The sequence below is a fragment of the Pinus tabuliformis genome, chromosome 1_2 (assembly GCF_031772625.1).
Source record: "Pinus tabuliformis cultivar Carrire ecotype Pingquan chromosome 1_2, CPIR1, whole genome shotgun sequence".
Classification (NCBI taxonomy): Eukaryota; Viridiplantae; Streptophyta; class Pinopsida; order Pinales; family Pinaceae; genus Pinus; species Pinus tabuliformis.
The window spans coordinates 439,232,747-439,255,584 of NC_142298.1; positions in this window are offsets into that span (position 1 = coordinate 439,232,747).

Here is a 22,838-nt window from a genome sequence, read left to right on the forward strand (position 1 = left end):
AACCATCAAGATAGAAGGACAAATCAAGAAGAAAAAGGTAATAGTGTTGATTGATTCAGGAAGCACCCACAATTTTATTCATTGTAGGGTAGCAAAAGAATTGAATTGCTTCCTATATCCAGCACCAGAGTGTCAAGTGATGATTGCAAATGGAGGAACAATAAATTGCTCTGGAAAGTGCCATAATATCAAGCTATCCATGGGAGAATATGTATTGACTAGCCCAATGCTTTCCATTCCAATGGGAGGTGCTGATGTTGTACTAGGAGTCCAATGGCTACAATCCTTGGGTACAATAGCTTTTAATTTTCAAGAACTTTTCATCAAATTTTCTGTGGAAGGAAAGGAAGTTGAATTAAGGGGTATTGCAGGGAAACCAGGAAAGATAATCAGCTCTAATGGTATGACAAAGCTTCTAAAAAAGGAGCAAAGAGGTGTAATTGCACAATTATGTTCGCTAGATGTTTCCACATTGGAATCATCTATTTCTCCAGATCTCCAAAAAGTCCTGGACAATCATTCCAAGGTATTTGAGACTCCCAAAGGTCTCCCACCTATGCGTGATCATGATCATGCTATTCATCTGATTCCAGGAAGTGTTCCTCCAAACATCAGGCCGTACAGATATCCCTATGTCCAAAAAAGTGAAATTGAACGTATGGTTGCAGAAATGCTAGAGGCTGGTATAATTCAACCGAGTCAAAGTTCTTTCTCTGCTCCAGTAGTATTGGTGCACAAGAAGGATGGATCATGGCGCATGTGTCCGGATTATAGGGAGCTCAACAAGCTCACTATTAAAGATAAGTTCCCCATTCCTGTCATTGATGAATTACTGGATGAATTGCATGGATCAATTTACTTCACCAAGTTGGATCTTCGTTCAGGATATCATCAAATCAGAATGAAGATTGAAGACATTCCGAAAACGGCATTTAGAACTCATGAGGGTCATTATGAATTTTTGGTCATGCCTTTTGGCCTTACCAATGCACCTTCAACATTTCAAGGTTTGATGAATTCAATTTTCAAACCATTCCTTAGAAAATTTGTGTTAGTATTTTTTGATGATATACTAATCTACAGCAAGTCTTGGAAGGATCATGTTGAACATGTTGACAGGGTGCTACAACTATTGGAGGAGAAACAATTATATGCAAAAAGATCCAAATGTTTCTTTGGAGTCCAGGAGGTGGAATATTTGGGTCATATTGTATCTCATGAAGGAGTTAAGGTAGACCCTAGCAAAATTAAAGCCATTAAGGAATGGAAAATCCCCACATCCATAAAGCATCTGCGAGGATTTCTTGGGTTGACAGGGTATTATCGCAAGTTTGTTAAGAATTATGGGAGAATAGCAGCACCTCTAACAACATTATTGAAGAAAGATGCATTTTCATGGACTCCGGAAGCAACAAAGGCCTTTGAACATCTTAAAGAGGCAATGTGCCAAGCACCGGTCTTAGCTACACCGGACTTCACAAAAACCTTTATTGTGGAATGTGATGCTTCAGGAAATGGAATTGGTGCTGTTCTAATGCAAGATGAAAGACCCATTGCTTTTGAAAGTCGTCCAATCAAGGGAAAGTTTTTAAGCAAAGCTATTTATGAGAAGGAAATGTTGGCAATACTCCATGCACTTAAGAAATGGCGACCCTACCTAATGGGAAGACACTTCAAGGTAAAAACGGATCATGATAGCCTTAAATACTTTTTAGAACAAAGATTATCCTCTGAAGAGCAACAAAAGTGGGTCACAAAGATGTTGGGTTATGACTTTGAAATCATCTACAAAAAAGGGAAGCAAAATGTGGTGGCAGATGCACTCTCAAGAAAGGATGAGGATGTGGAAGCATTGTTGTGCGCCATTTCTATTATCCAACCAGATTGGATAAATGAAGCAAGGGAGGAATGGAAGAATGACGAAGAAGTGTGGGCACTTATTCGAAAGCTACAACAAGATTCCAGTACGTCTGATACATTTAGCTGGAAAAATGATTCGTTATGGTACAAAGATCGCTTATACCTCTGTAAGAATTCCCAGCTAAAACAAAAGATTCTTATGGAATTGCACACTTCTCCCTTAGGAGGGCACTCAGGATTTTTAAAAACTTACCACAGGGTTAAGAAGGAATTTTTTTGGGATGGCCTTAAATCAGATATTCAAAAGTTTGTGGCAGAATGTTTGGTTTGCCAACAAAATAAAGTTGAAACAATTAAGACACCGGGTCTATTACAACCTTTATCCATTCCAAGCCAACGTTGGGAGGAGGTTTCAATGGATTTTATCACAGGTTTACCCAAGTCTGAGGGAAAGAGTGTCATCATGGTGGTAGTTGACAGACTTACCAAGTATGCACACTTTTGTGCATTATCACATCCATTTAAAGCCAGTACAGTTTCTACTGCATTTATGGAAACAATTCAAAAGCTACATGGAAACCCAAAGATTATTGTAAGTGACAGAGATCCCATTTTCACTGGAAATTTTTGGACAGAATTATTTTCTTGTCTTGGTACTCAGTTAGCTCATAGCTCATCTTATCATCCTCAATCTGATGGGCAAACTGAGATAGTAAACAAATGTTTGGAAGGATATCTTCGTTGCTTTGTATCTGATAAACAGACACAATGGGTCAAATGGTTGCCTCTGGCTGAATGGTGGTATAACACTTCCTTCCATACAGCAACAAAAATGACCCCATTTATGGCACTTTATGGGTATCAACCACCATCCATCACATCATATTTAAGAGAAAATTCTAAGGTTCAGGCAGTGGAACATCACATCGAACATCAACAACAAGTCCTCCAACTCTTAAAGGATAACCTCGTGTTGGCACAAAATAGAATGAAACAACAGGCAGATCAACATCGCAGTGAAAGAAGTTTTGATGTAGGTGATTGGGTATTCCTACGGCTACAACCATATAAGCAAATGTCCCTCAAGCAAGCTAAGAAGGATAATAAATTATCACCAAAGTATTATGGTCCGTACAAGGTGTTGCAAAAGATTGGTACTATGGCATACAAATTGGAGCTTCCTGCAGCTTCTCGATTGCACCCAGTTTTCCATGTTTCATGTTTAAAGAAGGTTATAGGTGACAAGCTCCCAGTTCAAACAATATTGCCAGAACTTGACGAGGAAGGAAAAATTATATTGGAACCGGAAGCAGTCACAGAAACAAGAACTCGACAGCTACGAAATCGATCAATTTCAGAGTATCTTATCAAGTGGAAGAACTTATCCGCTGAAGATTCCACATGGGAGGATGAGAATTTTATGCAGAAGTATCCAGAACTACTCAAGCGTTGAGGACAACACTTTTTTGAAGGAGAGGGGCATGTTGGGTCCCTATAATACTAGTGATTACCCCATTACTATTGTAGTTATACCCCTTATTTATATTGTTGTGCCCCTATTACCCCCATATTGTTATTAATGTGCCCATAGAATCCCTCTATTGTTATTTTTGTGGCTTTATATTATTATTGTTAGGTCGGCTGGATTATATTGTGACTCCTTAGACTCCTATATATAGAGGAGGTTTTGTCATTTGAATCATCCAAGAATTGTTCATTTATGTAATGTAAAGGAGGTTGCCCCCTCGAAGAGGCTGAATTCTAAGGCGTGGATCTCTCTTTTCTATCTTTTTGTGAGCTGGTTTCATAACACGGGGCGTGTGGCTTGTGCCTCCCCAGTGGAACGGTTTCTATTCGATACAAGGGAAGGCTATAAATGTTGGCCAATTGATCCAAGGTGAGATCCACTATATAAAGAATTGATCCGGGAGAGGTAGAGAGCTTACGATCCTGCCTTCTTGGCTCAGGCGACTCTAGTTCTGGCTCAGCAGGCTATGACTCCCACTACTCGTATGGTTATTCATAAGGTCACACATTTACCAAAGTGAGAAACCAAGGGACCTAAATGCCAAGTGGAGATTGACCCGACTCCCTAAACGACAAGTACAATTGGGGGTTTGGTTCAGCACACCAACAAAAGAAAGCAAGGGGTGGTACAATGATCAAAGATTCATAAGCATGGAAATAGCGATAGAGATAGATGCATTTCTCAAAATAATAATGCTCATACTCTCGCTCGGATGGTGTAATCACAAGCACCTTTATATGCATGGAGAGTCCAGCTGGCCCCCTTCCAGCTCCACCCACAGAAGACTTGACTTGTCACGCGGAGCTTGCATGTGTTTCACGTGTACATCTACCTTTCTGAAATACATCACAGCTTGCTTAACGTGTTCGAAAGCTTCCTTAACGTTTTACCACAAGGATGGAAGGATAGATGGATTTATTTCTTAGTCCAGACAAAAGGATTTCACGGAAGGAAGGGTTTGTGAAGACAGAAGGATGGATTTGTTTCTTTATGCAAGAGTTTCTGAAGACAGCCAGCATCCAGGATCGAGCGAGGGTTACTGCAGATAGAAGGAAGTTATAGCCACGATCCAAGGATGCAAGCATGCTAGCGAGGGAGGGATTTAAGGGTTAGTCTAGACAGACAACAAGCAGGGACAAAAGGGTTTGTATAGACAAATTGATTTATTGCATGGATGGAGGGATGGCTCCTGCTGAAAGTATTGTTATTGTTCTCAACTTGCTTTCCATCTACTGCATGAATTATTGCACCACACCTCTGCCAGTATTGACCCGGAACATATCCCGGCCGTATACAGTTCAAATCTGAGCCAGAATCCAAGTTGGCATAAATGTTAGTGTGGGTTTTCCCGAAGATGTTTATTGAAAGATGTGTTACCCCTATGTAGATTTATAAGTTCTTCCGCACTTGCATTTTCATAAGGGCCGTCTACCTGAGAAACACAAACCAACCCAGATTTGAACCGAAGCTGAGCGTTCCGTTAAGTGGAAAGCAAGGTGTTTAGAGAGCGGAGTAATCTGAATAAGCCAAAGTGAGAGCGAATCAGAAGCCAAAAAGTCTGAAGTGAGTAAGCGAGCACCCCCATATTGGGCAATAGCTACTTCATAATTAGGGATGAGATCTTGAGCAGCTAGGGTGTATCCATTAGCAGGGGTAGCTGTCCGAACTTACCCATAATAAGCAACAGGGATAGAGGTAAAAGAAGTTGTTTCACCGGTTGAATTTTTTTACCCCGCATATAAAGCAGCAGTTCCAAATCCTCCAGCATCAGCAGCAGAGCATAGCTTCATGGCAAACAAGTATAGATGCAAAGAGACCAGATTATACAGAGTAGCAGAAGGCACAAAGGCAGCAAACAGAGTAGCTTATATACTGCAACCTTTCATACTGCTACCTTAACCGCTAGAACCGGGTAACCCACCTCTAACTCTGAATCTATATGCTCTATATCCCCAAATGGATCAGCTACTGTATTGAATTGGAACTACTAGTGTTTAGGAAGCCTTTCCTCGCTAGCGGGGTAGTAAACTTCAAAAGGCACTTAATCCGCGCCTGGAATTGGATCTGAACCTGGGACCGGAACTAATCCTGTCTTTCCTGTTGTGGGTTAGTGTCTGTGTAATGGTCTGTGTTCCTGTGGTCCACAACAGCGTAAGCACTATGGGTTACTATGATGAGCCTGGTTCTCGTCTTCCCGTGCTTACATGGGGCACTCTCGCTGGTCCTTGCCCAACCACACACAGTTATGAGGATCCTTGGTTTTCTTCCACTGGGCACCTGCAAAAACACAGTTATGATCCTCCTGTTCTAGCCAGCTACACAACTATGATTTTCTTCTGTTCTCTCCAGCTTGTGTCTTCTCTTTTGTTCTCTCTAGCTTGTGTCTTTTTTTCTGTAGACACCACAACAACATGCAGCCGTAGACACCACAGCAACATGGCAACGCCAACACCAGTTCAACTTCTGTTCCATAAACACCACAACAACATGCAGAGTAGATACACAATAGACACAACAGCAACAGGCAACTTCAAAGACATTGTTGCTGGCAACTTCAAAGACTAATAAATGCCCAGGGAAAGCCCATCAGTCACAACAATTCCCGCATAGACAATATCCGGGAGCTAGTATTTCATACGGCTAGATTAATGTTAGCATTAATTGACAGCTCCGAAAAGCCAAGATAATATATGCTTTCAGCCTCTCTACCTTGGGAAGAGGCCAAATAAGATGGTAAATCACTATTGACTTAAAAACTTTGATTATATGAACCGGCCTTAGCAAACAGCTCAACTAATATTAACTACATCGTTTTCAACTACTATAGTCCTATGTCATTGCCAGATTGCAGGGACTAATAAGTAGTCTCTACATAAATATGTCTAGTTTAATAATTATAAGTAAAATAAAAATATTTACACCTTCGGTGTTCTCTCTGCAAAATTTGCTGGAAAACACAGTTCATCCCAGCCAATTCGAGAACCCCATTTTCATACACCTCTGTCCAGTGAAAATCTGACATGTGGAAGGGGTTTTGCATGGGTTTTGCCTGAGTCGTTTTCCCTGACGATTCGACACCGTTTTTCCAACGATCACTTTACTGACGGTCGATTTATGTTATGCGATGTAGAGTCATTCGTTGAGCCTCTGCACGGAAATATCGACCACAATATTAATACATAGGGATATGGAGACTTATGCTTTCAACAAATCTGTTGTTGCTATCATTGTAACTCGCTTCTAACAATCATAGAAAATATATATTTGCAAGATGAAAAATAAAATTGAAAGCAAGCATAGATTGTTCAATTGAATACTGATTGTATCAGTCTTAAAAATCAATTCTGCAGCATTCAGAGCTCCAATAATTCCGGCAGCCAACAACTATGCTCCTCTTCCCTGTTCTCCCCCTTTTCCTCTTCATCAAATTCGTCATTCCATTCGAGAGAAACTTCCGGCAAAGCCTTGGCTAGCTCTGAAGCCCTCGTATCCTTCTCTCTAGTAGTCAATCCGTGAATCCTAGACTCGTTGGCGGTGTCGCTATCTGCCACACCGTGAATCGAACCCATGATCGAGTCGTGCAGTTTATCATAACCATTGCCATTATCGTTTTGGTTGGAGAAACTCGAAAAAAGCCCGAATGAAATCGATTTTATCATATTTCTGGCCTATCAGTAAAGGACAAAGAAGATGTAAACCCTGAATGAAGGATGTAGTGAAAACTTACCTGCATACTCTGAAGCAAGCTATCTATATGTGCTGGCCAATCTTGTTTCTATGGATGTTTATCCTTAGGAGCAAGCTTTGCAAGAATGAAATCAAATGATTTTGCTCAGCCTACGATCCATAAAAAGTATCAATATGAAACGCGCAGACACTCAACAACGGGCCATGAATGCTCTCATGAATTTGTCATTCCCCATTTCTTTTCAGCTCAAATATGTCAAATTCCAAGCGAAAAACACAGACACATGTTGCTCTCTCTCGCTAGATCTCCTTGCATGAAGAATGCAACGCGGAAGAGCAGAAGGTGATGAGTATCTATTGTGTTACAGACAGGCATCGCGTGCGACGGTAACCCATGCATCCCGAGGACGATATAACCCTGGTGGTGATTTAACCCACCTCACTCAAATTTTCCATTGATGGAGTCCTTTCTCGTTTATAACACCCCTCCTGTCACGCCCCCAAGCCTACGGTGGTCTTTCAACCGTGCCGACGAGGTGCGGCACCACCGTGCACTTTCTTTTCACCAATACTCGTACACATGGACTACGCCTAATTCACTTGTCCTTACTTAGTTTGTGTTTCGCAACCAAGTAAAATGCATTATCCTTTATACTTATGAAGCCCATACTCATTCATTATCCATCGCAATTATAAAACAAGAACAACAATTGCAACAAGTATAAAGGGGAGGGGCAACTCCCCGTAACATGAGTTTGCCCAACCGTTTATTACGAATATCAATTTACAATATGATATACAAGTGTGCCTGGCAGAATCCAAGGCCAACACTTAACCAATTTTACAATGTCAGGCAACCTACCTTTTACATACACATTTGTGCACCTTTGCCCAAGAGCGGGTGCCCACACGGGTCACCAAGACGCTCGTACAATCCTACACAAATACCTGCCCAAACTGCAACTCATAGCATCTTCGACCAACCAAAGTCCAAGTAGAACCTCTGCGCATTCACCGTGCCATGCGCATGAGTTATGCGCATAAAACTGTGCACCACCCACAAGATGTGCGAAGGCAAGAAGCTTGAGCGAGTTCATTATTCCAAAATGAGTTACAATGCATTTATTTATATGCATCTCTGCGTGTGTGTAGTGTGGGTGGTGGCTCTTCAGCCGACCCCCAAAATACCTCCACACACCCTTACGCACGCCCAACTATCGGTCGGCCTGCCTTCATGTTCAATCCATGCGTGGAGGGGTATAAGTCATCGTTCGCCTCTATGCATTTCCAAGTGTCGTAAGACTATTCCACCTTTAGTCGCATCCGCGTTCATCACTTCGTCGCATTTTCTGCGATGGCGCCCTGCGCCCCGTCGTTGTGCCGTCGTGCACGCTTGCCCGGTGTGCGCGCGCCCGGGCGCCCGGCGCCCGCCCGTCGCGAATCTCCAAGGCGTTACATCCTCCTCCACCTGAAGTCGTTGTCGTCCTCGACAACATACTATCCTCCAAGCATCAATCCATGATGTCGACTCCCCTCACATATATGGCAACCATCCTGCAACATATGTAGGTCTCCATCTCCACCATGTTTCATCTAAGTGACCAACTGTCACTAAGATAGTCCATACTAATGTATGTCATATATCAGATGTCCATGACCACCGGTCACCTGCCACAATTTCTCCATGCTGCTCTCCACCGTGAAAGGCTGATCCTTTCAACATCAAGCTACATGCCCACTGCAACAAAGTGTCCACTCCATCATGTGCATCATCTCCATCATGTGCAAACTGCCCATGATATGTCAACAAGTGTTAACACACCTCAATCATGTGCCAACATCTCATCTCAACAATCAGAAGTCCTCCCAATCTATGACAATCAACCATCATGTCACAATCTCCACATGCTGCTCCATCGTGGAAGGCTGGCCCCTCCATCTCAGGCTACATGCTTGTTGCAACATATAGTGTTGACCTCATCATGTGTCGTTCCCATGTGAACCCTGCCATGATACTCCAACACAATGCCAACATATCTCTGTACACTACGCGTCCCCATGTCTGAACTAGTTGGGTAGCTAATCCAACCATCCGCTCAAACCATGAGAGTGAACATCCTCATGCCACCATCAGTTGTTCCTCAAAGCATCCTGTCACATCCTGAACTCGATCAAGAATCCATCCATATAAGTAAACCATGCTCAAGTCCATGAAGTAGTCCTCATCTCATCTGCAACATGTCATCCATGATGTTTGGTGTCAATGTGCTACACGAAGTCAGCCACATCTACTCCAACATCATCCATATGTGTGCCTCCTCCATATGAAGAGACCATCTCATCAAACTCCAACTCTCGGTATGCCACATCCAAGTCCATGAAGCTACCTCCATCATATCTGCAATGTGTCACCCCTAAAGTCTACCATAGAAACAAGTATCTACTTGTCTCATCTATCCATGTGCTGCCCATGATCGTAGATCAATCAGCTCCCATGTCAAAAGGTAGTTGAGTCCCGGCTCAACTCATGCCCAAGTGTTGCCACCAAGGCATCATCATCATCGTAACTTCATCACTTCAAAGTGTCTCATATCGATCCTCCACATCAAGTCACTCTTCCAAGCCATGCCCATACATGTACTTTGAAAGTATGCATCCCATACTGCATCAAAGTCTCCTGACCTCAGCTCCTCAATGCATCAAATCCTCTAAGTCCACCATATATGAAGTCCCTAAAAGTCACAACAACCTCATGTCATCATGAGCTCCATGAGTCATCCAACCATATCATCATGTCATGAGTCTCTCCATCATAGCTCCTCCACCAAAGTGTCCACCAAGACTATCTCTTGGTCTCGGCCATGAGAAGTCCACCCAAGCATCATCAAATGTGTGCCCTCCTCAACCTGTCCATGAGTCACGCCAGGCACTTAGCCAAAGTGGCTAAAGCATGACCCAATCATCCACAACGATCATCAAGTTCCACCCTTGTCAAGGGCCTTTGTACCTTCTGCCATAAGGGCACAACCAACCCCAACAAGTCCTGCAACAATCAACAATCCTTGCTTCTCCATACAAGGTTTCATCATAATCATCCATGGTAAGAGGCTCCCTAGCATCGACAAACTAACTTGATCCTTCTCTGCATACGGTCCATCTACCAAATGCCCAAATGAAACACAAGTACCAATACTTACTTCATCATCATTGTCATGAGGTTCCTCCATATGAGTATCCTCATCCATCCATGTCCACAAACTGCACGATCCTGGTCCAACTTGATCAATCTCAAGCTCGTCCTCCATCATGGTCATGTCTGCAACATCTTCAATCATCATCACTTCCTCTTCCTTGATAGCACAATCTGCAACTTCACCTTGCTCCATTGTCCAACCAAGTTGAAGAAGCTCTCCTTCAACATTCTTTTCCAAGACTTCAAGCTTATCTCGGATTCGGGGATTCTCTTCCTTCAACCTCTTCAACCTGTATAAGGTAAGCAAGAGCTTCCCTTCACCTTCTCCCAAACTTGCCATGCCTTGTACTTCGTCTTCCCCGGTTCGTACTTTGTTTGGTCCACAGACGCCCAAACCGTGCATATCTACCCACACGCAGTCCCACTTGCCCATCTGACAAATGCCCAAATCGTGTGTACCTGCCCACACGCAGTCCCACTTGCCCACCTGACAAGTGCCCAAATTGTATGACCAGCACGTAGTACCGTCTGCCCAACTCTACGATACCTGGTTCCAACCTTTACCAGCTTCACCAAGTTCCTTGCAACCATGAACCGGCCCTTGTTCCACTTCGTGTGAAACGACTTCCTTCATTTGTAAGTACCTGCTTCTACTGTCACGAGCAACCTTGCTCAAATATCAACTTCAAACCTTTACGAGCAAACCTTGCTCTGATACCAACTTCACTTCGATGAAGTTGTGTAGCAGCTTCAATATCCGGATCAGCTGCTCTGATACCAACTGTCACGCCCCCAAGCCTACGGTGGTCTTTCAACCGTGCCGGCGAGGTGCGGCACCACCGTGCACTTTCTTTTCACCAATACTCGTACACATGGACTACGCCTAATTCACTTGTCCTTACTTAGTTTGTGTTTCGCAACCAAGTAAAATGCATTATCCTTTATACTTATGAAGCCCATACTCATTCATTATCCATCGCAATTATAAAACAAGAACAACAATTGCAACAAGTATAAAGGGGAGGGGCAACTCCCCGTAACGTGAGTCTGCCCAACCGTTTATTACGAATATCAATTTACAATATGATATACAAGTGTGCCTGGCAGAATCCAAGGCCAACACTTAACCAATTTTACAATGTCAGGCAACCTGCCTTTTACATACACATTTGTGCACCTTTGCCCAAGAGCGGGTGCCCACACGGGTCACCAAGACGCTCGTACAATCCTACACAAATACCTGTCCAAACTGCAACTCATAGCATCTTCGACCAACCAAAATCCAAGTAGAACCTCTGCGCATTCACCGTGCCATGCGCATGAGTTATGCGCATAAAACTGCGCACCTCCCACAAGATATGCGAAGGCAAGAAGCTTGAGCGAGTTCGTTGTTCCAAAATGAGTTACAATGCATTTATTTATATGCATCTCTGCGTGTGTGTAGTGTGGGCGGTGGCTCTCCAGCCGACCCCCAAAATACCTCCACACACCCTTACGCACGCCCAACTATCGGTCGGCCTGCCTTCATGTTCAATCCATGCGTGGAGGGGTATAAGTCATCGTTCGCCTCTACGCATTTCCAAGTGTCGTAAGACTATTCCACCTTTAGTCGCATCCGCGTTCATCACTTCGTTGCATTTTCTGCGATGGCGCCCCATCTTTGTGCTGTCGTGCACGCTTGCCCGGTGTGCGCGCGCGCCCGGGCGCCCAGCGCCCGCCCTTCACAAATCTCCAAGGCGTTATACCTCCCCACCAAGTGACTCGCTTTTATTTGTCTTCACACCAATCCCCTCAGTGTGATTCCATCGACCAACAAGTGACTCACTTTTATTTGTCTTCACACCAATTTCCACACCACGATTCTATCCACCCACCGTCGTGTAATCTCTCTCGTTAGAACAATCACTATATAACTTTGAACAATCATTTCCTCACTAGGGACATATAACTATATATATATATATATATATATATATATATATATATATATATATATATATATATATATATATATATATATATATATATATATATGAAGGATTGAGGTTAACTAGGGACATATAACTATATATATATATATATGAAGGATTGAGGTTAACGGTGGCTAGAGCAACGTTTGGTCATTGTGGTTAGGTATCGTATTTATTTTAAAAACTTATTTTCATGCATAATAGCATAATAGCTTTCTTCTTAGATCATGGTATATAATTTTCTTTTTTAAATTATAGGATCACAATTCTATGGTAAATTTCATAGGAGGTTCAAAGTCCCTAATTTGCAATCTGCCTCGAAAAAATTCATCGTGTGTTTGGCATTTTTTTGAAAGGTGATTGGTTTATATTTTACAAACCGGTATATATGAAATGATAATGGCCTAATGATCACTACATCCTTGAAGGAATAGGGTTGGGAAGTGGAGGGTGCATTGGCACCTAGGGCTCCTCCAAAAGGCTTAAGAGAAAATGCATTATAGCATCCTTCTTGATGGGGCAATTACTAGTCTAATCTATAGAAGAAATCAATGCACGCAAAATAGTCTAAAAGCATATATGTATCCTCTACATAACAATGTCTAGGAATGAGTTATTAGCATTAATATTTTTTAGAAATAACTCTTACAAAATTCCCACATTAGTTTCCCTTTTTACAAAATTTCCCAACCCCCTTAATCTCGAGGCACTAGCGCCATCTATAAAATTACAAACATTTTATTTCTAATTAGGTGGAGAGGAGTAACAATGATGAAAGTGAATTTATTTATTCCTATGACATGCAATTAACCAAATAATTTAAATGACTAGAGGAGGAGGAGAACAAATGTTATCTTTGCTAGTTACATGTTCCTCACATTAGCCATTAATTTGCTTAATTTTCATTTGTTCCATTTCCAACTTAGACTCCCTAATGTCCTTAGGTAACTAATTCAAGTTCCCTTTCAATGAATTTCTCAAAAAAGGTTAACTAGAGGAGTTCTCAAGAAGGGAAAATGAGGAAGTTTGTGATTCATGAACTATCATGGACATCCCAATAAACTATTCATCACAACAAATATGATAAAGATAGACTAAAAGTTGTACTATGAGGGATAATTTCCTTTTATTTCATATTTATTAATTATTTTCTTTTTTTCTTATGCATGTAATAGATAAAATGTTGAATGAGAGAAAAATAAAACGCCATGACACACCAACCACAATGAACACAAGATATGCTCTAGGAAACCCTTATGGGAGAAAACCCAGTAGTATGGTAATGTTTCTATGCTCCCTCTTTCTCTAGAATGGATATAATGTAAGTATAAAAGAGAAGGCACACTCTCTAGAGTTTCCCAAAGAACACTAAACCCCCTCTATTATGATCTCTCACTCCCACTTGTTGAATTTGTCCATGGCATATGAGAATCTAGTTTGGGTCTTAAAATATCTGACACAAGCACACTCAAATGCCACAATACTTTTACTTTGCACAACATAATAACAAATATTAGTGAATCAACTAGTGCACATGATAATTTTTTACTTTTTAAATTCACTACTTGTTATATTAGAATCTAGAATACAACAGTCTTAGGGCTCCCATACTAGGGATCATGGCCCTTACATACAACCTTGTTACAAGGACACAAATAGGGCTTGGTGTCAACAAATTTGACCACCAATCTACCATGAACAAGATACACTTGACCTAATTGTTGATGGTGGCCATGCTCAACCTTTTTAGTCCACATACCTTGAACACATCTGGCAGGTCCCCTTGCCTTCCCACCTGTTGATCACTGCAACTACATCTTCAGCTACTTAACCTTCCACTATCAATGATCACAAATCATTTTGTGCCACTGAACTTTGGCTCTCACATTTTCCCACTAGTAGCCCTCCTCCTCCATTAGGATGACTGCTCATTGGGTCTTCCAGAACTACCCTCTTTTCACTGAAGTCTTCCCATTTTCAACTCCTGAACTAGGGGTCCAACAATTTGCCGTACACGGATCCTTTCATGAACACAGTACTTGAGGTCTTCAGGTTCCTACATACTGCATACGAACAACCATTGTTCACAACTTTGTTTGTGAACATTGCTCAACCTTCCAAATCTGCCCTCTTTTCAACCTTCTTGCCACTTCAGAAGGTTGATCCTTGGGCCTCAAAAACTTTCCCATACACAATCAACTCTTTGACTAATCTAGGGCTCCAAATACACTACCCTTTCTTCTGCAATTTGATTCTCAAATTTCCCAGAAATAAGGCTCTTCAGATCTACTGTTCAAGCCTATGAATAGTCCTCCAAACCAACACTTTTCTCTCTTGCACAATCGACCCTATACTCTGCCTTATTCGCTGCTATTGCAGTCTACAATACCAAACAACTTTTAGGGTGATTTTGTGCACAAGAAATATCCCTAACTAGGGCATCCAATTTCTTTCCAATATCCTTAGACAACCCTCCAAAAATCTGCTCCTCTTCATGACAATTCCAACCCTCAATAGCACCCTACTTTTGCATCATATTTCTGCTCAGGATATGGCCTCCTCTTGGATCTACTATCCCACAAATACCTATGCACTCCATTTAAGGGTTTGCAGCCTTGTTTGTAGAGATAACTCATCATCCAATGGACTCGGCCCTTCCTCTTCTACTCAGATCTAGAGAAATATGATGCATAAGCTTTAGGGAACATCTACGCAGACTAAACATGCATGGGAGCTGCCCTAATCTGGGGCACACAAAAAATTATCCTAAACTATTAGGAATGCTCCTCCAGCTAACATAGAGATATCCATGACCACAACCCTTACGTAGCACTTGCCATAATTTTTTTGACTTCATACCTATTGTTAAAGCCTTTGACAATCCATGGTTTTCACATATAGGTACGCGACTAGTATCTCACCACTTGTAGCATCCCTTAGTCACACCTAATAGGTCCATTTATGCATCATTATTCATTGAGGGAACTTCTAGCTTCAGATCTGCAACTAGCAGGCTTCTTGAACTAAGCATCCAACATATTTATGCCTCGATCCCTTCTCCTATAACATCAAACCCTCAACCCTCTTTCCTTATCACAAAAAATAGAATATGGGCATGTTCTAGGCCCCTCCTTCAACAGGATTGGACTGCTAATATCTGAGATCACGCAACTTCCTAAACTCAACGAAACCCTTCCTCGAGCTTAGCAAGATCAAAACCTTATTGTTGCGGCTCTCTTTCACACTAGGCTTGCAGTCTTCTTGAGATCTCATTGCACTTGAGGATTAGAACACAACCTTCCTTTGTAGCCCTACGTCACCTAAAAGCTCGGCCTCTCCTTGGGTTACATATTGACCAACCTCTTTGATCAAATGAGCTCCTTCTCACTTGATTGTGTAGCCTTGATCCTAAGGCCTCTTTAAATAGCCTTTCCTTTAATCCCTTAGGAACCCTCTAGATCTTAGGGTTTTTTTCCTCCTGGACCTTAGGAATTATTAATAATTTCTTTAGATCTTAAACCCCATTCTTGGGTCTAAAACCCCTCTGCTTGGGTTCTTCTTGTTAGTTTTTGGAAACATCGCATGGGCTCTAGCCATGAAAATTGGTGGAGAGGCTAAGCCACATGAGTTCAAAGAACCCAGAAACTGTTTGGTGAAATTCCACCAAGATTGTATTTTATTAAAATAATTAATATTTTTAATGGGGTTCCTAAGTCTAAACTTATGGAAATTAAAATATTAATGGGTATTAATCAAAATATGGGTGAGAATGATCTAGAAGGAGGATCAAGTCAATTTTTAATCTTAGTCGTTGATTAGAGACTTAATCTCAGCCGTTGAAGTCTCAACGAGAAAAGTATAAGAAGGAGGCTTGGGGTTCATTTAGAAACACACAGAGAGATTGAGGAAATCGATTTTCAGAGGTGAGAAGTTCTGAGGAGGAAAATCGATTGGGGAGATCTTGTAGCAGAGGCGCAGGGATAATTCAGGAATACTAACAGAGAGGTGGAGATAAGCTTGTGGAGGCAACTTAGTAGCAAGGAGGATTGATATTGGGCCAGTCTAGGCCCTTGCAGACTTAACGCAGAGCCAGAAGGGCTAACACAGAGGAGAAAGCTTCCTTCCACGCAGAAAACTAGAACTGTCAGAACAGTCGAGAAAGCTAACGCAGTGGGAAGAAGTGACAGCATAGGGATGATGTAGAGCTTGAAATGATGACACAGGGCCTACGTAGGGCCCTCGTAGAAGTAGCCGAGGTTAGTCAGTCTTGTTGTCGGATCAGCTAGAATCTGCCGGGTGAAGTGAGGTAAAACTCACTCAGATTTTTCGCCATTATATTTTCTCTGTCGCTGGATTGTCGGGAGGGCATCCAACATTGTGTTGAAAATAGCAACAAGAAATGCTAAAAATAGCACTGTTATAAATAACATTTCGGGATACATTCCAATTTTAGTTAGTCTCTAAACTAAATTTGAGAATTAAAATTTGAATTTGATCTTAGCAGTTGTTTGTAAAATAATTAATTAATTCATCTTGAGTTAATTAGTTGTACAAAATCAAACATGAAGTCTATGTGAAGACATGCAACAGTTTCCCCTTTGATTGAGGAAGTTATCCCTTGATTAAGGAGATCAGGATGAGTTGTACTTTGAGTTGTAATTAGTTAGCTTAGTTAACTAAGTTAAGTCCAGTTAGATTAGTTCCAACAGTCTGTTGAACTGATTGTGAGTTCAGTTAGTTAATGCATGCATGCATGTAACTGCTGCACTTCAGATAACTGAATATTCTCTCATAAATAACTCATGCATGTCAGTTTAGTCAGAGACCCAGTTGAGATCAAATGATGGGATAGTGTACTATCAGTTGCAGGAATATTTCATTAAGGATATCTCTTGCATGCAGAAGGAATTCATTCCTTGGAGATTGCACAGTTACTTTTGAGTTTTGATGAGTGTGTGATGTGGGAATTCACACAGGTGGCAGCATTGGACCCCAGGAGAAACTGCGCAAGGAAATAGAAGGCTTAGAGGACTGGAGGAAGGCATATGTTGTGTCTATTATGTCTATGAGTAGTAGTGAGGGATTGTACTGAGAGATAGATAGCTTGTGAGTTAAAGCTTTGTGTAATTCGGACACATTTCCACTTGTATGATAATACAGAGATCAGGGTTTTTAGCTAAGGCTTTCCCCAGAGTATTCTTCTGTGTTCATGTGCGATTGCTTTCTAATTCTCTGTTATATGTGTTCTATTTGATCTTGCTCAAAATCGATTAAGCTTCCGCAAGTTTGTTTGTAGAGGTAGATCACGTATTTTGCTTTAGTACATTGCATTATCAGGTGATCTATAGTGGGAAATTCTACATGGTATCAAAACAAAAGTGATCAAATTGAAGAACAGTATACAAACAAGGGAGAAGTTCCAAGTTTGAAGTTCCTGATTATAGAATTTGAATTCTTATCACATCTCAAATTTCACCAATGGCGTTCAACGGTTTAAGACTCAAGTATGCCCTTGATGGCAGCTTGAATTATATAGCCTGGAAGGATCGCATGGAAGTGGTATTAGAGGACAACGGTCGAAAGGACTTCATTGATCAAGAAGTCCCCAAGCTAGTAGCAGCTAATGCCCAAGAATTGGCAGAATGGAAGAAATGTGTGGCTAGACCGAGGAGACTCCTCCTGGAGGGAGTTCAAGACCACATAGTTTCAAGTTTCCATGGGAAGGAGACACCATTTTCAATGTGGAAAACATTGAAAGATCTATATCAGAACAACAACGATCAAAGGAAGTTGGTGCTGAAAGACAAGCTTCAGAAAATCAAGTGTGAAAAGGGTGACACGATCTCTACATATCTGAACAAGCTCACCACCTGCAGGGATGAGCTTGGAAGTGTAGGGATCACGACAGCCAATGATGACATGGTGAGTCTTTCTCTCCTCAGTCTTCCTAAGAGCTGGCATAGCTACCAAGACTCGGTAAATGGAAGAGAGAAACTGCCAGATTGGGAACCACTTTGGTCAGATCTGATGCAAGAGGAGATGAGAAGAAGCACCAGAGACGAATCTTCATCAAAGCAAGATGATGAAGAAAATCTAGCCTTAGCAAGTATGGTGAGGAAAGGGAAAGGGAAGGTGTCCCATCCCAAATCCATTTCTTCCCATGGTGGGAAGAAGTTTGACAAATCGAAAGTGCAATGCTCTCATTGTCTTGAGGTGGGCCATTATGCTACGAATTGCCCACAGAAGAAATCCAAGAAGGGATCCTTGAAGGGATCAGATGGTAAGGCACTGGCCTCACAATTCGAATTGGATTTCTCTCTCATCGCATGCATGGTTTCATCCATGGTGGGATGTGTTTGGTACCTAGACAGTGGAGCCTCTTTCCACATGTCCAGCAACAAGAATCTATTCAGTACCTTGGAGGAGAAGGATCTCTAGATGCGCATCGAGATGGGTGATGATGGAAAGTACCATGTTTTAGGTGAAGGTACGGTTGTGTTTCAAAGGGAGCATGGAGCTCCTCTCACCCTGATTGATGTAAAGTATGTGCCAGGTCTGAAGAAGAATCTTGTGTTTGTCGCTATGCTGGAAGACAAAGGCTATGATGTAGTCTTTAGTAAAGGAAAGGTATTCCTGAGGCATATCGGCATTGGACAGACCAAGAGGATTGGGATTCGAGTAAAGAATCTCTACAAGCTGGAGGTAGACGACTGTGTTGCATTGAGTTCCAAAGCAGAGTTGGTGCAGAGCCAAGATGTTGGCGAGCTATGGCATAGAAGATTGGGCCACTTGCACCATGGGGCCTTGAAGATCATGCAGCAGATTTCTACTGGACTTCCCAAGGGAAAACTGGAGCAGATGGATACATGCAAAGGTTGTACCTTGGGTAAGTATGCGAAATCTTCCTTTCAGGATCGAGACAGTAGAGCTGGAGCAATCCTGGAGCGAGTTCACATAGATGTGTGTGGACCATTCTTTATAGCCTCCACCGCTAAACAAAGGTACTATGTTATTTTTATTGATGATTTTTCTCGTAGATGTTCGATCTAATTTATGCAAAAGAAGTATCAGACCTTCTCAAGGTTTTGTGAGTTTAAAGCCTTGGAAAAGAAAGAATCGAGAAATAAAATAAGGGCCTTACGTAGCGATAATGGTGGAGAGTATGTCTCCCAACAATTTAAGGACTTCTGTGCAGCAGAAGGAATTAAACGGGAGTTGACGGCACCCCATAACCCACAGCAGAATGGCGTGGCCGAAAGGAAGAACAGATTGATTGTGGGAGCAACTTGAGCGATGCTACATGACCAAAGCCTACCACTTCATTTGTGGGCTGAGGCATGTAATACAACAGTATACTTGCAGAACAGAAGCCCGCACCATATACTGGGAATGAAGACACCAATGGAAGCCTTTTCTGGGAAGCGACCAGATGTGAGTCACTTCAGGATCTTTGGATCATCGGTTTATTGCCATGTGACCAAAGATGCCCGAAAGAAGCTAGATCCAACAGCTGAGTTGGGGATACTTGTGGGGTACACTGATACACCCCACAACTATCGGGTGTTCCTGCCTACCAGTCAGAGGACAGTGGTACGCAGAGATCTGAAGTTCGACGAGAAGAAAGCCATGCGAGTATCACTTGAGAGGGAGCTCAAGTTGCATGCAGAGGAGGAACTTTTAGTTCCTAAGGAGGAGGAGCCTCAGACTGATGTGGAGCAGCCGCATGCAGAGGATCCGGGAGTGGAGACATCCACTCATGCTGAGTCTTCTAGAGATGGGTGGAAATGCTCAAGGGAAGCTAACAGGTTGATGATGGATGCGCGAGAGAATGTGGGACAACCATATTCTCAGCGCAGACAAAGGAGGTCACCCGAGCAGTACACTAGTTACATGGCCCTGGTTGGGGAGTGTGTAGAGACCAAACCTTCTTCTTTTGAGGAAGCAGTGCAGCAACCAGTCAAGGTTGATGCAATGGTGGAGGAGTACAACTCTATCGTTCGAAACTATGTTTGGGATGTTGTCCCAAGGCCTCAGGACAAGTCAGTGGTGAGTTCCCGATGGCTTTACAAGGTAAAGCAGGCAGCTGATGGCAGTGTTAAGAAACATAAGGCAAGGTTTGTTGCTCATGGTTTCTCACAGCTCAAGGGGATCGACGACGATGAGAATTTTTCTTGTGTAGCAAGGTACTCATCTATCAAATCGATGTTGGCACTATCAGCTCAGATGGGTTGGAAGATCCATCAGATGGATGTGAAGACTGTGTTCCTCAATGGGAAGATTAAGGAAGAGGTGTACATTGAGCAGCCAGAAGGTTTTGAGACCTTCAATCATGAGTCGCATGTGTGCCGACTCAAGAGGGCTTTGTATGGGCTGAAGCAAGCACCTTGTGCTTGGTACACCAAGATCGATAGCTATTTCACTGGGTTGGGCTTCACCAAGAGTGAAGCAAATGCAAACCTTTACCACATCATGGTAGAAGGTAAGCCATTGATCATTGTTCTTTATGTGGATGATCTGATTTTGACAGGTGATGATTAGTTGATCAAGTCTTACAAGGAGGACCTTGCAAGAGAGTTCGAGATGAAAGACATGGGTCTTATGCACTACTTTCTAGGCATGGAAGTGTGGCAGAAAGATGGGGAAGTATTTGTGTCTCAAGGCAAGTATGCCAATGAGATACTCAGGTGATTCCACATGGAGAAGTGCAAGCCCATGTAGACTCCTCTAGCTGGTAACTAGAGGAAGGAGGATGCTACTTCAGGTGAGGTAGTAGCTACTACTATTTATCAGTAACTTATGGGTTCATTGATGTATCTAGTGAACACACGACCAGATTTGTGCTTTGTGGTGAACCAGCTGAGTCAAGCTATGGTTCAGCCTACCAAGCTGTTTTAGAAGGTAGCGAAGCATGTGCTGAGATACCTTAGAGGCACATCTCAGTATGGATTGTGGTATGGACAGAGGGAGTGAAGCTTCAGGGCTTCACAGATGTAGATTGGGTAGGGAGTCCATCAAACCGGAAGAGCACTTTTGGAGGAATCTTCAACCTTGGTTCAGCTACAGTTTCTTGGTACAATAGGAAACAAAGGTCAATTGCACTGAGCTCAGCAGAGGCTGAATACATGGCTACCAATCAAGCAGCATGCGAGGCCATTTGGATGCAGAAGATTCTAGTGGGATTGTTTGGTTAGAGGATGGATCCAACTGTGATCTATTGCGATAATCAGAGTTGTATCAAACTCTCTAAGAATCCAGTATTTCATGACAGTTCCAAGCACATTGATATCTGGTATCATCATCTTCGAGACTGTGTGGTGAAGAGGATCATGTTGTTGTTGTATGTTTCGACCGAGGAACAAGATGCAAATATTTTGACTAAGGCATTGTCAAAATGCAAGTTCAAGTTCCACAGAGACAAGATTGGGGTGACTGATAATCCATTTCTTGTTGAGAGGGAGTGTTGAAAATAGCAACAAGAAATGCTAAAAATAGAAGTGCTAAAAATAGCACTGCTATAAATAGCATTTCGAGATACATTCCAATTTTAGTTAGTCCCTAAACTAAAATTGAGAATTAAAATTCGAATTTGATCTTAGCAGCTGTTTGTAAAATAATTAATTAATTCATCTTGAGTTAATTAGTTGTAGAAAATCAAACATGAAGTCTATGTGAAGACATGCAACAGTTTCCCCTTTGATTGAGGAAGTTATCCCTTGATGAAGGAGATCAGGATGAGTTGTAATTTGAGTTGTAAATAGTTAGCTCAGTTAACTAAGTTAAGTCCAGTTAGATTAGTTCCAACAGTTTTTTGAACTGATTGTGAGTTTAGTTAGTTAATGCATACATGCATGTAACTGCTACACTTCAGATAACTGAATATTCTCTCATAAATAACTCATGCATGTCAGTTCAGTCAGAGACCCAGTTGAGATCAGATGATGGGACAGTGTACTATCAGTTGCAGGAATATTCCATTGAGGATATCTCTTGCATGTAGAAGGAATTCATTCCTTGGAGATTGCATAGTTACTTTTGAGTTTTGATGAGTGTGTGATGTGGGAATTCACACAGGTGGCAGCATTGGACCCCAGGAGAAACTGCGCAAGGAAATAGGAGGCTTGGAGAATTGGAGGAAGGCATATGTTGTGTCTATTCTGTCTATGAGTAGCAATGAGGGATTGTACTGAGAGCTGGATAGCTTGTGAGCTAAATCTTTGTGTAATCCAGACATATTTCCACTTGTATGATAATACAAAGATTGGGGTTTTTAGGTGAGGCTTTCCCCATAGTATTCTTCTGTGTTCATGTGTGATTGCTTTCTCATTCTCTGTTATATGTGTTCTATTTGATCTTGCTCAAATCAATTAATCTTCTACAAGTTTGTTTGTAGAAGTAGATCAAGTATTTTGCTTTAGTACATTACATTATCAAGTGATCTATAGTGGGACATTCTACACATTGTATTCAGAATTACTACTTAATAATAAAAAACCCTCAGAGTTGCTGCACCGATTTTCCCGCATTAGGTTTTTTCGGGGCCTATTTTGTCCAAAAATAATTGTGCCCTATGTATCTTGTTCTTTTCTCAGTTTCCTTGTTT